We start from the raw sequence: 13,492 nt of genomic DNA, 5'->3' as shown, positions 1-13,492 counted from the left end.
GAAACTAAGGACTGGGCACCTCTAGATAATGCCAATTCCAGCTTGTCTCTCTGTGTGGTACAGTGAGGGGAAGGGTTCTCTGCTAGGCAATGGGACAAAGACAAAAAGGAACCATCACAAGATGCTAGATTGCCAGCCTCTTGTCTCAGCATCTTTCTCCTTTTCTTAATAAGATTTGGCTTGGGATCCACTAAGACAACCAGCCTCTTATGACTACCTAACTGGCTCACTTCTAATGAGAGTCCAGAAACTCATGGAAGAGTGGGCTAACTTTGGGGATCCCAATGGATTTGTGAAATTCACAAAGATTAGGGGATTTGACCTTTACCAGGACTCTTAAATGAAAAGAGGGGAGTAAGAGTCCGACCCTGTGTCTGTCTCAGTCTGGGGCCTGGAAAATGGGGCTGAGAAGTGCCCTGGGGAGCCAGTGGTGAAGAGAGGGAAGCTAACAGGAAGAGACACCCAATCTGCATCAGCCCCAGCTTCCCAGCGGCTGAGACTGCAGCCAGCTGCCACCACACCTGGCAATTGATAGAGTTTTTAATTGCATATTCAGTTCATTAATCCTTTATTTTTCTATGTTATTAATGAAGAAACAGAAAAGCGAAAAGCATTCTGATGCTTTTATGGAGGATGGGAAAGAGCAGAGAACTTTCTCCCCGATTGCATTATGTGAGAAGGAACATGCTATAGTCAAATACCATGTATTGACCACTTCCTGTAGGTCAGTTACTGGTCTAAGTGTTTAGAAGAGTGTCCAGGAAAGACAGAAACATTGTCCCTGCCCTCAAGTAGCTGGGACACAACATGGAGAACGATTTGAAATAAGCTATGTATATAGAGGGGAGGAAAACAAGGATTTTTTTTAAGCACCTACTATGGGCTTTACAAATCTGATCTCACAATAACCCTGAGAAGCAAGTGATCACCATTTGGTAGTCGAGGAAACTGAGGCAGACAAAAGTAAAGTGACTTGCCCAGGAGCACGCAGCTGGGAAGTGTCTGAGGTCGGGCTTGCACTCAGGTCTTCCTGACTCCAGAGCCAGTATTCTAGTCATGGCCCTACTGAGCTGCCTCAACATACCAAGGAGACAGAAGGTCCAAGTGATTTGCCCTACTCCTTCTGGGTTATCCAAAGCCCTCAGGAACACTGTACTTGCCTGCTTTTCCTGTTTTCCTTTCCCAGAGGACAAGAGTGCTGCCATTTCCCACTGTGGGCCTCAGTCTACCCCTCTGCAAAAGGAGAAACTAAGCTCAAAGAATCATGAAATTTCAAGTAGGTCAACTAATCCAACTTGTACCTGAACAAGGATCCCTCTAGAACATCTCACTACTTTGCTATTAGACCTCTAGTCACAGGGAACTCACTACCATCCAAGGCAGACCATTCCATTTCTAGATGAAGGATTCTCCTAACCACTATCAGTCCAACAATGAGGATGAACTATAGCACTAATGCTCTATGTGTGACTCTGGACAAGTCCCTTCCCTTCCACTGGGTCTCAGTTTTCCTCCTCTGTAAAATGAGGAAGTTGAACCAGGTAGCCTCCAAGGGTCCCCTTTAGAGGCCTAGGAACCCACCCCAGCAATTAGCTCAGTCCAGGATTGCCTGGCAGAAGTGTGTTGTAATATACCCAATATTCCCACCTTTCCCACTAGGCAATCTGTGGGCCATAAGAGCAGCTTAGAACTTCTTTCCAATGATTTAGATGAACAGTTCTGATGCCTCATGGCCCAGAAAAGGCCCAATGTCAGAATTCCAAAATGTCAGCTGGAAGGGGATGAGTATGATCCCACTTTACATAGAGGGAAACTGAGACCCAGAGAGGATAATTGACTTGGCTTCTTCCTCTCCTCTCCAGATTGTGGTAAAACCAAATTAGATAGTGCCAAAATTCTGATTTGGTCTTCTCTGTTGCCTTTAAGACCCTGAGAGGATTTTTGGTCCCATTTTACAGACTTTATTCCAAGTCAGAGGCAACTTTCAATCTCCAGATCAGTGGGAAAGCCTGACCTACCTCTCACAGTGGAGCTAAGCAGTCACCCTCAGAAACATAGGCAGAAGAAGGAATATACAAGAGCACTGCCCCCCACTCACACACACAGAACCCCAGCAAGTTCCCTATGAGAGGTCACTGGACCAGAACTGGATTTTGAGAGTTTTCCAAGGATCTATCCATGGCCCCTCTGTCCGCTCTCCTTTGACTACCTCATCCACTCCCATGGCCTCAATGGCTGCATTTACACAATTTAAATGCTGGCTCATTTGAGGTTCATTCAATCCATATTAATCACACAATCAAGCTTCTGGTAGCTGTTTTCTCCATACTCCCAGGACACACTCTTTCCTTCCTCAATGAATTCAGGGCCTTGCTCAGTCTTTCTCTCTTCCCCAACTCCTGCTCTCCTATCAAGGAACATTAACATATATATTGGTATACCTCCAAATGATCCTTCTGAGTCCCTTCTTCTCCCCTGATATTGCCACCACTGTGGTCTAAGTCCTCCTCACCTCCCGTCTGGACAATTGCCATAGCTATTGGGGAATCTGCCTGCCTCAAGCCTCTCCCCAGTCCAATCCAGCCTCAGCTGGGCTGCCAACACAGCTTGTTTATATGCAGGTCCGACCAGGTCACCTTCTTGCTGGTCTTAGAACACTACCCTCCATCTCCCAACTACATGAATCTTCATTGGCTGTCCCCAACGATTTCTCATGTCTTCCTTAACTTTCTTGGTTTCTGTAAAGTCCCTCCTCTGCAGGAAACCTTTTCCAGTCAGTCCTTTTAGTATTAGGGCCTTCCCTCTTAAATTAACTCCAATATAGCCTGTATCTATCTCATTTGTACATAGTTGTGTGCATTCTATCTCCTCCATTGGACTGCTAGGCACATAGTAGGACTTTAATAAATGTTTGTCAACTGGCTCAAACACCCTAACTTCCTGCTTCCTCAATTTACCTCCACTCCACCTCAGCTATACTCAGAGATGGCCATACTCTTCACCTTGCCATCACCCACAAAGAGACCACTTTCATAATCATGAACTTGGACATTCCTTTATCTGATCACAATCTGCTGGCATTCCACTTCTGCCTCTGCCTTGTAACCCTTCACCCAGCTTCATCCTCACCATGACCCTCTAGTCCTCAGTTTCTTCCCAGGCCATCACTTCTGCAATGATCACACTCTCTCCCCACCCCCCTTCCCCTTCTCGAAGCCCTGGTGAATCCGTTGAAATCTACACTGTCCTATTCTTCTATTTTTTTCCAATCGTATTTTTAATTTCAAATTCTTTCCCATTCAGCCCCCCTTCTCCTATTGATTGATAAAGCAAGGAAAGCCAGTTTTTATAGTCAGAAATTTACAGATATTTAGTCAAGCAAAACCAGTTCCCACATTAGCCATGTCCAAAATAACGCATGCTTCAATTTTTACCCCAAGTTCATCACCCTTCCATCAGGAAGTGGGGAACCTGTCTCATCATCAGTCGTCTGGTACCACTGTGTCTGTCAAAGTTCTTTGAATTTAAACTATTATTGTTACTGGATAAATGATTCTGCTTCAGCTCACTTCACTTTGCATGAGATCATGTATCTTCTCAAGTTTTTCTGAAACCATTCTTTCTTTATGGAACAATAGTATTCCATTACATTCATACACCACAACTTGTTCAGCCATTCCCCAATGGATGGGCACCCCCTCAATTTCCAATTCTTGGTCACCACAAAAAGAACTGCTAGAAATATTTTTGTACATGTGGGAGATTGTCCTCCTTCTCTGATACAGGCCTAGTGTTACACGATCAAAGGGTCTGCAAGGTTCAATAACTTTGGGGGCATAATTTATAACAATTGTGTCAGACTCAAAGGTTACACACTGACTTGAAAAGCCACAAAGTAACAAGAGCTAGGTCATTTTGTGCTTGTATTTATTTTGTTAATCTTTTCCCAAAGCCATTTTAATCTGGCTGGGCAGCTGGCAGGCCTTGAGTTTGACAGCTCTCCTCTGGAGCCCCTGGCCTCCTTGTCCTAAGGCCAATCTTGCCCCGGTCAGCCTCAGTCTTGGCTCACTCCCCCTCCTCATTCCTCATTCCCTCTCATGCCTCTCCTGTGCTGCTGAACAAAACTGGTGAAAACTGTGAAACCCTTCTGACTTGGCCCTCCGCAAATTTCTGTTACTTAATTTCATCTGGGCCCTCGCTGTAACATGGCAATCACTCCCTAATCAAGTCGCTACTTCACCACCGCATGTTTCTCAAACCTTCTCATCCCTTCTCAAGCCTTCTATGATTCCTCTTCCAGCTGAGAACCTTGCCTCCTATCTACAAATAAAATGGAGTCTGTTCCCAGAGGACTCCCTCATCTCCCATCCCCCTCATCTCAAATCATTGTCATGCCTCCCAACACGATCTCCTTCACCTCTCCACCTCCCATCCTGTTTCACACGCTGAGGTGTCCTTGCAATGCCAAACCCCTCTACATGAACAAGTAATCTCATTCTAGCTTCGCTTTTTCCAACAGACCACCTTCCCTATCATCCTGACTCTTACTAACCCTCAAGCTCTAAAAGTTCCTTCCCTTCTTGCCCACTAATAGACCCATGGCTCTCCCATCTTCAAAAAGCCCTCCTCCATCTGTCCAGCCCCTCTCAGTCTCGCCATATACCTCTCCTCCCTTTTCTGGCTAAAATCCTTGAGAAGGCCTTCTATAATTGATGCCTCTACTTCCTTTCCCCTTATTCTCTTCTTTTCTGACCTCTTCATTCAACTGAAAATGCTGTCTCCAAAATCACCCTCTTCCTCACTTCCCTGTTACTGTTCCTCCCATCACCATCCTCCCAGACACTGAGGCTCTAAACCAGAGGTGGGGAACCTGAGGCCTGGAGGCCACATTTGGCCCTCTAGGTCCTCAAGTGTAGCCCTTTGACTGAATCCAAACTTCACAGACCAAATCCCATCTAGGTCCTCAAGTGCAGCCCTCGGACTGAATCCAAACTTCACAGAACAAATACCCTCTAGGTCCCCCCTTAATAAAAGGATTTGTTCTGCCAAACCTGGACTCAGTCAAAGATCATATACACCCATGTGTGTAATAGGTTCTAATAATTCTTCTAATTGCAGTGTAATTTTCCCTGGTTCAGCTGCTATTCACTAGATTGGATTTTCTGTCCTCTTCTTTTTCTTCTGATTGGACAAAGGTTTGTCAATTTTGTTCACCTTTCCAAAGAACCAGCTTTTACTTTTGTTTAGTATTTCTATATTTCTGAATGTCACTGTCCTCCATTCTATTCCTTGAACAAGGCAGTATCTCCCAGTCTGGTGCTTTTTCACTGGTTCTCTGTCCCTTCTCCCTGGAATATTGCCCGCAGGCTTCTTTTATATCCCAGCTCAAATCCCACCTTCTACAAGAGACTTATGCAGAGGTTGTTAAATTGGAGCCTCGAGGTCACCTGTAATAGGTTCTCAAGTGTGGCCTGAATCCCAATTTCACAGACCAAATCCCCTTAATAAAAGAATCTGTTCTGTACAACTTGGACTCAGTCAAAAGGCTACACCCAAGGACCTAGAAGGTTGCATGTGGCCTCAAGGCCCTGCTCTAAACCAAGGTATCCTCCTTGACTCCTCACTCTCATCCTCTTATCCAATGTATTGCCAAGTCCTATCATGTCTAACTTTGGAGCATCTCTCCAATACACCAGCTTCTCTCCTCTGACATGGTCATCCCCTCCCTGGGCCTCAGTTTCCTCCTCTATAAAAATAAAAGGATTGGACTAAGTAGTCTCAGAGGTCCCTCCCAACTTTCAGATCTTAGGTGTGATCTAGGATGAGTTATTTCCCCTCCATGGGCCTCAGTTTCTTCCTCTGTAAAATGGGGGTTGGACTAGTTGACCTCTGAGGTTCCAAGCCTATGGTACTATGAGTATGTATAACATTGTACATTACAATTACATGATATCACAGGAACAACAACACCACCTGATACAATCTGAAACCACCACAAGACTGAACTGGGACAGGGAGGCTAAGGTTTAAGGCATTAATTTAATTTCCAGGCCTAGGTACAAAAGTTTGCTTACCAGGAGCGGGGAGTTTCTGACCAAGACTCCAACATGGCCAACCCAGAGGCAGGGAAGCTGTACTCTGATTCAATGCTGCATCCTTGCTGAATAAGTAGACTTCTTTTTGTTAACTGATAGATGGGTATGCCTGTCTGATTTTGTCCCAGTCCTAAACCTAAACTTGGGCTGATCTGAGTCAGGCCTGGCTGGGTTCATGGATTGATTGATTATCCCCATTCTATAGCATCATCTTCTTCTTCATAATGAAAATAGCATGTATATAGCAGCTCCTACGTGCCAAGAGCTTTACAATTATTAGCTCATTTTAGTATAAGCTCCGTGAAGGCAGGACTCATATATCATACCTAAGTTGTGTAGGCTCTAAAGAAATGTTTATTGAAAAAATGGAGGAATTATGCATAGTTATGTTCAAAGGCAGATACAAAATAATGCAGGTGTGTACTGAATGCAGAGGAAGGAATAAAAGAGAAGGAAGAAGGGAAAGAGCACCTGTGACTTTGGGAAGGTCCCTCACTTCTCCATAATCTGTGAAATAAGAGGCATGGTCCAATTGGGTCCCCACACCCCACCACATGCTCTGCAAATAGCAAGGGCTGGACAAACATGAGGAAAGGGACCAGATGATCTCCACAGCTCTGGAGTCTAGGAATGAGGGAGTAAAGAGAAGGGAGAGGCCCAGGACAGGAAGTACAACAGGAAGAGGGGAAGAGGTCAAGAGTTTACCCTTCTGCCAAAGGACATGGGAAAAGTGGTCCTAGGTTGGGTGGACTTGGCAAAGCCTCAGGCTCAGACTGATAGCGAGACTTTGCTCCACCTTGGGAAACTAGCATCCTGTCCAAAGAAGCTATATACAACAGGTGAGAGTCTGTATGTTGTTCTTTTCAGGTCAAAGTATAAGAACACTGCACTTCCGTCCCCTTCACCTGGAGCTAAGCTGGCTAAGTCAAGAAAAAGGACCAGTTCAGGAGCTCCCATTCTAAAACACAAGAGCCGATACTTATTGGGGGGATCCTGCATTCCAGATCCTTCCTATCCACTCCCAAAACGTATCTCATGCCTGGACAATGGTGCTATGCTTGGCCTCCCTTGTCCCATTCTAGCCCAACCATCTTCCATTCAGCTGCTAAATGGATTTTCCTAAAGCTCAGATTTGAACTCAGTAAATTTCAATGGCTCCCTATTACCTCCAGGATCAATGAAAATATCTTCTGTTTGGTGTTCAAAGCCCTTCACAACCTGGATCCTTTCTAACTTTCCAGTCTTCCATTTGATGCCCCTCCATGAACTCTGTGATTCAGCTACTACAGCCTACATGCAGTTCTTCAAACATGATGCCCCATCTCCAGCCTCCCTGCCTTTGTACTTGCTGTTCCTCATGTCTGGAATGCTCTCTCCCTCCTCACCTTTTCCTTCTGTCTTCCCTGCCTTCCTTCATGACTCAACTCAAATTCCAATATCGACTGTTAGAGATGTGAGGGACCTTGCAACACAGAATATTAGAAGTGGAGGGACCTCAGGACAGAGAATGTCACAGCTGGGAGAAAGCTTAAAACACAATGTCAAAACTGAAAGGTACCTTAGAACAGAGAATATAACAGCTGATTGTGTTTTCAAGATGCCAGAAATCCTAGCAGAGAAGGCTGTTAATAGTCACAAAGTCAGAGCTGGGAGGGACCTTAGACCATAGAACAGGAGAGTTTTAAAACACTGTGATAATCATAGAGCTAGAGGAGACTTTGCAGATCAGGAAACTGAGACTTAACATGTAGAAATGGGTTTACCAGGGCCAGAGAGCTAGTAAGTATTATGAACTTGGATCTTCTGGACTCCATAACTTATATTCTATCCACTAGCCAGGGATAGGGAATCTGTGGCCTTCAAGGTTCTCAAGGGTGGCCTTTTGACCGAGTCCACACTTTACAGAACAAATCCTTTTATTAAGGGGATTTGTTCTGTGAAGTTGGGATTCCATCAAAAGGGCTGCCCTTGAGGACTTAGAGGGCCACATGTAGCCTGGAGGTCGCAGGTTCCCCACACCAGTGACTATACCCTATCACTTGGTACAGATGGCAGAGGAAATTGAGCCCCAGAGACTGGCTCATAGGGCCCCTTGTTCCTGGCTTCATGCAACACACTTCAGCTGCCAGCAGCATCCCAACCCAGGCCTTGGCTTACCAAACCAGACTGACTCTTGGCAGTCTCTGGACCGTCTGTGCCATGACTGCCTCACTCATTGTGGAAGTGTTCAAAGTGAGCTCTTCAGAAGCCACTCCATTTCGTCACATTACCAGTTTTAAAACCACATCAAAGTAGAACTCTGACACTGGGCTGGTTGGGGTTTTTTAAAATAGTTTAAGTGGTTATACTACACTCTTTCACACTCACTACCTCATTGGCCTCTGGGAGTGGGGGGGGGGAGGTAGAGCAGGACTGGGAGTTCCCAGGAAAAATTCAAGCTCATAGGCCAGAGAAAATAGCACCTTCCAACTCCCCGGCCTTGAAGACTTTGGCTGAGGGAGAAACTGAGGCCCAGGGAGGGTAAGTTAATGTGGAGGTTTCAGTTTAGTATCTGAGGAGCTCCTCAAACTTTGATTCCCAGCTCTGATCTCAAGCAAGTGACTTCACCACCCTCAGCCTTAGTTTTCTGACCCCTAAGGTCAGCTCTAAATTTCTGGGGCCTATAAAGTCACATGGGTTGCAACAGAAACCAAATTTCTACCCAGATCTCAGCCAATGAGGTTTGTTTGGGTTTTTTTCATTGCCACAACATGAAGAAGGAAATTGAGGTCCCAGAAAGGGGAAAGTAACTTGCTTGAACTTGAAGGGCTGGTAAGGGGTAGGGCCTGACGACAACAATCTCCAAATCGAACGCTTAAGTTTGCCCTGCCTTAGGACGGGGGCCATATGGTCCAAGCCCTTTATTTTAATGAGGGGGAAACTGAGGCCCAGGGAGAGGAAAGGTCTTGCCCAAGCATACAAAGAGGGCAAGAATTTGCACCCAGATCCTCAGGCTCTTCCCACTGAACCCCTGCCACTGCGTCCTCTGGGTCCCAGCAACTTGGATCTTGTTTGCCTTCTGGGGGAGAGGGGAAGGGGGAAGAGGAAAAGGAAGGGGAACAGAAAGGGAGAGAGAAGAAGGGGCTTACCTGGCCTCCTGGGCCCAGCCCACGGCAGCCTGGGCAAGGCCACGGGGGTCTCGGAGGGAGCCTAGGGCTTCTCCCTGGGCCCGGGCCCAGCCCCTTCCCCAGCCCAGCCTTTGGGATTGGCCCAAGCTGGGCCCAGATCCTGACTCGGACTCCCAGAAGCCCGGGCCGGGGCCGGGGCCCAGGGGCGGGGCCAGGGACCGGGGGGCGGGGTTAAGGGGCGGGAGCAGGGCGTCTTTGTTATCTGGCCCAGAGGAAGGGGTTAGGGAGGAGAGGAGAGGAGCCGCAGCTCAGGGCTGCTGCCCCATCCTAGGCCCTCTCCCTTAGGCATCAGCCAGCAGGGGAACCGGGCGCCATGGGTGCCCACCCTCTGTAGGGAGGCCCTGGCTCCTGCTCTGGTGCATGAGACCCGAGATGGGGAGGGAGGGCCTTAAGGACAGGGAATGGCAGAGTGGGGAGGGCCCTTAGAACACAGAATGTCAGAGCTTCGGGAGGGGCCTCAGAATAGGAATGTTATAATTGGTGGAGACCTTAAAACAGAAAATGTCAGGGTTGGGAAGGGCCTTAGAATGTGGAACATTAGCACTGGGAAGGAACCACAGTGTCAGAACTAGAGAAACCTTAGAACACAAAACAGCAGAACTGGAAGGGAAGCTTAGAATACTAATGCTGGAAGGGAGTAAGACATCATCTATTCTAATCCCTTCATTTTTCAAAGTAGTTAACTGAAGTCCAGAAGAGAGATCACTTTATCAGATCATAGATTTCGAGCTGGAAAGTACCTTAGACCGCCTTCGGGTCCAAATCCCAGTAACTGAGACCCAGGGCCATTAACTTACTCAGCAGGATCCCACAGTAGTAAGTGACAAAGGCAGGGTTTGGAAGCCCAGGCCTCTTGCTCAGAACCCAATGCCTTCACCAACTGAGCCTCCATGGCTCAGGGCCGGAGGCCTACTGCCTCTCCCTCTGTAACTTGGTAACTTCACTTCTACCCTCCCAGACTGCCTCTTCCTGCCTTCCTGCCACTTCCTCTAATAGGCTGCTAGACCTGGCACGAAACTGTGCCGTGATGCCAGCCTAAGATCTACCTTTGGGGAGCTCCACAGGCCCCTATTGAAAAACTAAAACTAGCCAGAAGGAAAGAGAACTGGACTAGAAGTCAGGAGACCTGGTTTTGCTACTTAGTTACTAACTGTATATTGGGTAGCCTTAGCCAAGTCACTCATCTCTAGACCTCATGCTTAATATAAGGCTGTAAGACTCGCTGATCTCTTCAGTGTTGTTACACTATATTGTTATCCTCTATCCTCCTAGCCATCTATCTATTTAAAGGCCCCCACATCAGCCTCTCACAAGAAAGTAGCATGCAGAACCAGAAAACATATAGGACAGGAAGGGTTCTGGCCGCAAATCTGCCACTTTTACTAGAAAGTGACCTTGAGCAAGTCACTTATCTCCTTTCTGGGCCTCACTTTCCTCATCTAGAAAATGGGAGGGTTGCATTAGAGCTAGGGTTCTTATTCTTTTATGTTAAGTCCCTTTTAGGCCTCTGGAAGTCTAGTGAAGGCTATAAGATCTCTTTTCAGAATCATGTTTTTAAATAAATTCCTAACTGAAGGAAAAGCTGTTTCAGTTGGAAGTTTGTGCCAATAAATGTTCATTTTTTCCCATCCAAATTCACAGACCCCCCTGAAATCTATACAGGGACCCCTTGGGTGGGCAATGGTTAAGGAACCCTAGACTTGGCTCCCTTCTGGCTGAAATATACTCTGTTCTAGATGCTAAGGATATAAGATGTCAGAGTTGGGATGGGACCTTAGGACAGGTAATATCTGGCTCTGACTTTCTAGATCCCAAGGTCCCTTTAAGATCTCCCAAGGTGTCTCCCAGCAATCGGAATGTGCTTGAGGTGAAAAGAAATCTCTGTCAAAGGATGAAAATTGACCATTCCAAAAGCTGCTAAAGTCCTGACCAGAGGCTGGAAAAGCCTTAGGAAATCATGAGGCACAATGATTGAGAAGGGAAGGAGAAGGGTGAGGTCTCAGAAACATCAGAGAAAATGCCCTAAGCCAGCTCACCAATGAGAGAAAGGAAGGGCTTGGGAGAGGGGAGATGGGGGCCCAGAGCTCTGCCTCCATCCATCGTTCTTACTTGTTGAAAGAGGTGTCCCAAGCTAAGAGCAGCTGCGGTCCTGGAGGCTGGCCTCACACACTGACTTCTTGTGACTTGAGAGTCGGGGCATGGCCTTGAGAAGAGGATGGGCCAAAAGCACGGGTCAGCAGAGCAAAGTCTCTGTCATAAAGTTCTAGAGGTGGCCCGGTGCTCTTGGATACCGGGGAGCTGACCTGGGCTTGGGCCTCCAGGTTCAGGCCTTCAGCTGTGGCCAAATGGGAATCCCTGGGCAAGATGGGAGGAGGCAGGCTTCCACGTCATCGACCCAGCTCTAGACACCCACTTCTATCCTGGACCTTGGAGCACAGCAGCCCAAGCAGGAAGGTGGGAACAGGATTCATTAAGCTGGGGTCCAAGTCCAGGCACAAAGGTTTTTATTGCAGGGAGGGGAAAGAATGAGACTGACTCACAGAAACCAACAGGAGACAGGTTATAGACCTCTGGGAATCATCAAAGGGCCAGGCTGAGCTTGCAAGCAGGTCTTTAGTAATCACTGGGGGGCAGCCCCGCCTCCCTACCAGCTGTGGGCGCATTTCCAGCAGTGAGAAGGAAGGAAGCTACTAGTGTTTAGATGAGCCCTGGTCTGAAATTCAGAGTTCAGATCCATCCATCCATCCATCCATCCATCCATCCATCCATCCATCCATCCATTTGTCCATCCATCCATCCATCCATCCATCCATTCATTCATCCATCCATCCATCCCCCCTTAAAAGTTTTTAAAAATGATATAATAATGAGGAGTGTTATGATAATAATAATTAATAATAATGAATGTTCTTCCTCCACTCTGCCCCCTGACCTCCATGGTTTTCTTTAAATCCCAACTAAAATCTCTTCTTTTACTTGGAGACTCCTCCATCTCCTCTTATTTCTAGGGCTTTCTCTCTGTTAATTATTCCATACTTGTCTTCTCTATCTAGCTTGCTTTGTATATATGGTCTACATGTTGTCTTCCCCATTCAACTGTAAGATCTTTGAGGACAGGGACTGTCTTCTGACTCTTCACATCTCGCTGGCTCAACACCTAGCACCAAGTAGGCGATTAATAACATTTGTTGCTTGGAGTGTTGCAAAGTGTTTTCTTCACCCTTTCCCATAAACAAAGTGGTGAAATAGTGAAATATGCCTTTAAAAAAATCAGACAAACCCATGATTTTATTCATAGGGACTTCCAGGATGAGGAAATTCCCTCCACTGATGCAGATTACCAACTGCTCTTCAACTGATAGTCTTACTGATGTGTCTAGGGCAATAAGAGGTTAAATGATTTACCCAAGTCTGGTCCTCCTGACTTCAGGTCAGCTCTTTAACCACCATGAAGTCATCACTGGTCATCTTAACCTATATCTTGACATTGTAACCCAATGACTCTGGAGGACAGAGTGAGACTGATGACTTTGCACAGCCCTGCCTCACTTAAATTCAATTCACTTACAAGTCAAGACATTCCTCTCCTGATGTCATGGTACTCTTCAAGAACGAAGAATGAACAGCTACAACCACTATATATACCATGCTGCTTCTAAAATAAACCACAGAAACCTTCAAGGGCTAGGGAAATGGGAGATAGGGTTGTTGGGATGATAGTGATATACCTATTCACTCTATTTTAGAGATGAAAAAAACTGTCTCAGTGGAAGTTGATCTTTCCAGGGCTCATTTCACTGTGCCCACGAAAGGACAAAGTCTCTCTTTGAGATACTTGTTTTTGAGATTCCAGTTTAAATCCCAAATTCTCAATGCCCATCAATTGGGAAACGGCTGAACAAGTTGTGTTATATGATTAGGATGGAATGCTATTGTGCTATAAAAAATGATGAGCACGATGCTTTCAGAAAAACCTGAAAAGACTTACATGAACTGATGCAAAGTGAAATGTACTGAGTATAAAGTAACAGCAATATTGTAGGGTGATCAGTTGTGAATCACTTAGCTATTCTCAGCAATACAACAATCCAAGACAACTGTGAAGGACTTATGATGAAAAATGCTCTCCATCCCCAGAGAAAGAACTGATGGTGTCTGAATCCAGATTGAAGCATACTTTTTTGCTTTCTTTATTTTTCTTGGATTTTTTTTCTTGTCCATGTTTACTTT

The 13,492-nt window shown here is 46.2% G+C and overlaps 1 protein-coding gene across 5 annotated transcripts in view; it reads right to left on the bottom strand.

Moving 5' to 3' along the window:
• Positions 1–9,477, bottom strand: part of HEPH (hephaestin) — an 81,551-nt gene extending 72,074 nt beyond the window's left edge. For 2 of the 5 annotated variants that reach the window (XM_072626594.1, XM_072626592.1), the window contains exon 1: positions 9,224–9,411. The gene's annotated coding sequence lies outside the window, so the exon portion shown is untranslated. Of the gene's footprint in view, positions 1–9,223 lie in introns of all 5 variants that reach the window. The other 3 variants (XM_072626595.1, XM_072626593.1, XM_072626596.1) reach the window with 2 other exon arrangements.
• Between the last annotated feature and the right edge of the window lie 4,015 nt (positions 9,478–13,492).

The sequence above is a fragment of the Notamacropus eugenii genome, chromosome X, assembly GCF_028372415.1.
Source record: "Notamacropus eugenii isolate mMacEug1 chromosome X, mMacEug1.pri_v2, whole genome shotgun sequence".
NCBI classification, from domain to species: Eukaryota; Metazoa; Chordata; class Mammalia; order Diprotodontia; family Macropodidae; genus Notamacropus; species Notamacropus eugenii.
This window is presented reverse-complemented; position numbering and strand designations above follow the sequence as displayed.